Genomic DNA, 4,184 nt, shown 5'->3' on the forward strand with positions numbered 1-4,184 from the left:
TTTTTTTTTTTTTTTTTTTTTTTTTGGTACCAGTGATTGAACCAGGGGTGCTTAAGCCCCAGCCCTTTTTTATCTTGAGATGGGGTTTCACTAAGTTGTTAGGGCCTTGCTTAGTTGCTGAAGCAGGCTTTGAACTTCTGATCCTCCTGCCTCAGCTTCCCAAGCCACTGGGATTACAGGCCTGCAGCACCATGCCTGGCTCAGAGACATTTTTTTTTACTTTCCTGACCATGCACTTTTATATACTACACTCAAAAATTGTTGGGCATATCAAAGAACACACTTTGTTTTCCTGGCTCCAACTTTTAAACCAAGACTTTACCTATCAGGTTGCACCTATTTCTATATCACATCCAGAACTGTCTGAGCTTAGTAAATAAGAATCTAATAGACATCACTGTCCACTTTATTTCATTGATCATACAAAAATTTTTTACCCTACAATCCAATTTAGTGGTAAATTTAGTGAAGGGTTCCTGACCTGGCACATAGCATACTAGTAAAGAAGCTAAGTATATAACATTCTAAATCTTACTCTAAACAGTATAAAAATATTTGGGAAGACTAGCAGTTGGACATATTAACCAATAAAAATTTTACTTTTAAAATATGCTACACTGGGCTGGGGTTGTGGCTTAGTGATGGAGCACTTGCCTCACATGTCTGAGGCACTGGGGTCAATCCTCAGCACCACATAAAATAAATAAAATAAAGGTAGTGTGCCATCTACAACAACAAAAAAATATTAAATAGGTAAAAATTAATTTTTAAAAAATATGCTACTCAGGAGCTGAGAGTGAAGCTCAGTGATAAAGCATTTGCCTAGCATGCACAAAGTTCTGGGTTTCATCCCCAGCACCTCCAAAAATAAATAAATATGCTTCATCCCAAATCTAATCAGCATAATGGAAAATGAGATACTGGCTCAAGATTTCATACTCTATTACACACTATGAAAACTTATTGAATTTGGACTCAAATTTTAATGTACAGTTTTGGCAATCTCTGCTTCATGCCATTATTACATTGATGAAACTAACATCAATTTAATTTAGTCTCAAAGTTCCAAGCTAAAATGATTTGCAGTTATTTCCATTAACTCAGTAACACAGTTTAACTCAGAAGAAGATTCTTAGGAGAATCCATGGTTCTCACCTATGAGAATTTCTTCAAGAATTTCAGCGTGGTGGTTCACGTTTGAAATCTCAATGGCTAGGAAGGCAGAGATAGAAAGATTGAGAGTTCAAAGCCAGCCTCAGAAAGGGCGAGGTGCTTTGCAACTCAGTGAGACCCTGTTTTTAAAAATCAAATACAAAAAAGGGCTGGGGATGTGTTTCAGTGGTCAAGTGTCCCTGAGTTCAATCTCCAGTATCCCCCCAAAAAACAAAAGAATTTCAAAAGAACAGAAAAAGTATCAAGATAATACTTATGTTTCTATGCATCTCTTGTCCTCTGCCACAAGTCAAAAGCTTAGCTAAACCCACAACCCACAATAAAAATTTAAGACAAATACAATATAACTCACCACTCCCACAACATCATTCTTTTGAGATACACATAAAGCACTATTTTATTATCAAACACTGTGGTAAAATTATTATAACCAAGTTTTCTTGTTAATAGACTCACATTATATTACATTCAGTATTGAAGTGATTATATTGCTGGAAAGGCTCAGTGTATAGTGAAGCCACATATCATTTCAATATGGAAGCATAAAATCTCTAAACAGCTAGACGTTTCAGCTTAAAATCTGGTGATGGCTCAAGACCCAGGATTCAATCCCTAACACAGCAAAAGGAAAAAAAAAAATAGGTGATGAATAGTCAAGAGGAAGTAAAGGATCTTCTCCATGTGTGCCCTGTCCATGTTCCCCTGTTTTTAGTTAAGTTCTTGATTTTTCAAGAACCACAAGCCCTAAAGTTAAGAATCACTGTCATGATACTCATTATCAAGTGGTTCTTTCTGTTCTTTTCCTACTATTACACCCCTCCACTGTGTTACATCAGATCTTTAGAGAAAAACAAAAACAAATGCCAGGTTCCAAAAGGGTTCCCAAAACACATGCAAGCAAAAAATAAAGGATAACAGTATATGTAAAACAAGTAATACCTTATTTGTAAACAAATAAAACACATAAGAAAGTTTAAAAAAAAAAAAAACAGATTTTCCTTCCCCAAATCTCTGCAAAAAAGTAAGACATTTAATCTGGATATGAAAGAATATAGTTGCCTTTAATAATCTAAATCCATTTATTTAACAAATACCACAATCTTTCAAAAGAGCTTTCACAGGTAACTTAACAGAATATGGAATTATATTTCTTTCTCATATAAGTCAGTTTGATGTCCAAAAAGAATCAAAGCTACAGAAAACTTTAAATTTAAAAAATGAATGCAACATTCACTAACATATTATATGTAGTTAATCTTTTGACAACCTTAGTTAAAAGCAACCCTAAGAATTTGCTTCTCCTTTGAAGAAATAATTATTGTTCCACTGAGCATTTGAAGGTAAGACATACAGTCTATACAAAACTAATTCAAAGGCTTGTTGCAATCGGTAAATTGTCATCCTATGATGATTAGATAGCAAATACTTGTTTAGAGCAGAAAATACTTTTTAAAAAGTTCAAACTGGCCAACAACTTGCAAAATCTTTAATCAGATAAAAAGTTTTAAAACATTACATGAGACACGTAGCTAAAATCCAACTAAGATCCCATGGAGTCACATTATAATTTAATAATTAAAAAAGGAAATTAATTTATTTCTTCTAGAGTGAATATAAATTTTACAAAAATGTTCTGATCTTTTAAATTATGGTTTTGATACTACATCTTCTATAAAAAGCATATATGCTACCTATCCCAGTTATATTAGCTGCCAACTACAAGAATTTGCTTTTTAATTTTCCTAGATTACTCTATTGAAATATTATTCATACAATATCTGCAAAATGGTACTAGAATATTAATCTTTCAAATCTGTCAAAAGTAATCTTCAAGAGGAAAATCTGGTAGGCTCGGGGGCTGTGATGATTTCACTTCTAGTTTTATGTGCCTTCTTAACCCAGATACTTAAATTGACCATATTTTTACCCTGTAGTAAAGACATACGTCATCCCAAGCTGGGAAAATGTTACCAACTCACACTGAGGGACTGTAAAATCAAAACACCCAAATTCCTCTTTCACGTTTAAATTTTCAAAATTTAAAGTTAATGTATTAAATCTCTTTTTTCAGGATTTAAACTTGTCTGGTATTTAAACTTATTTAAGAAATACAAAGAAAAGGAGAAGTACATCATTACGGTTAAAAGAAATCCAAATGATACCTCAGAATCACTCCTTTCAGTCTTCTTAAAACATCACTTCCTTTGCACTACCTTCCCCCAGCCCTGCAGACAAATCAGTGAATACCGCCCCTACCACTCCAGATTGTTAAAAGGATCCACTGTCCACAAAGAAAGCACTATGATCCAAGTACACTGCCCGAGTGATCTTTGATGCCTTGAAAGACACCTACTTGTAAAAATGCCAAAGTCCTAAATTAGATCCCCAAGGGCTCCTTTTCTTTCTTGACCACACTTCTCCTTTTCAATCCTTCTCTCAACCCTTTGGGCCAGATGACTTTCCATCCAATAGCCTCTTCCACTCAAACCTAACTCCTGCCCTCCAATACCTCCGTCCCCACGCCGGTCAGTCGGCTATCACTCCAACACGGTTCCCTCTTCCTCGCCCTGGGGTTAATCCCGGGCCAGGCCTGCTTCTGAGATCCCTTCTCCCTACTACCAAAGCCCTGAGCATCTCCTCCTCGGGGTGCACATTCCTGGGGACTCCTTCCATCAGTGCTCTGCTCTCAACAGCTCCAAGCCCTAGCCTCTCCGCGTCCTCCAGTCCTTCTCGCGCCTCAGCCTCTACCGGCCCCTCGGCCACCGGCGTCGTCACCCCTTCAGGCCGTCGGCTCAACAACCTCCATTCCCTCCAGATTCCATTCTAGAGCGGACTCTCTTGGCCCCCTCAACCGTCTCCCCGAGGTCCCTCGGGCTCCCTGCCCCTAAACGCCCCCGGCTCCACCTCTGACTCCTCACTCACCCTTGGCTGCAGGCGCCCCCCAGTCTCCCCTCTCCTCAGCCTCAGCGCCCGCTCACCTCCGCGATGGGAGTCGGGCTTCCCCGACCCGC

At 38.1% G+C, this 4,184-nt stretch overlaps 1 protein-coding gene across 2 annotated transcripts in view; it reads right to left on the bottom strand.

Annotated features, from left to right (window-relative positions):
* Samd8 (sterile alpha motif domain containing 8) overlaps positions 1-4,178 on the bottom strand; it is a 57,300-nt gene extending 53,122 nt beyond the window's left edge. The window contains exon 1 of one of the 2 annotated variants that reach the window (XM_015504600.2): positions 4,152-4,178. The gene's annotated coding sequence lies outside the window, so the exon portion shown is untranslated. Of the gene's footprint in view, positions 1-4,095 lie in introns of both variants that reach the window. The other variant, XM_048801824.1, reaches the window with a different exon arrangement.
* Positions 4,179-4,184: the final 6 nt, after the last annotated feature.

This window comes from Marmota marmota, unplaced genomic scaffold (assembly GCF_001458135.2).
Source record: "Marmota marmota marmota unplaced genomic scaffold, marMar, whole genome shotgun sequence".
Lineage (NCBI taxonomy): Eukaryota > Metazoa > Chordata > Mammalia > Rodentia > Sciuridae > Marmota > Marmota marmota.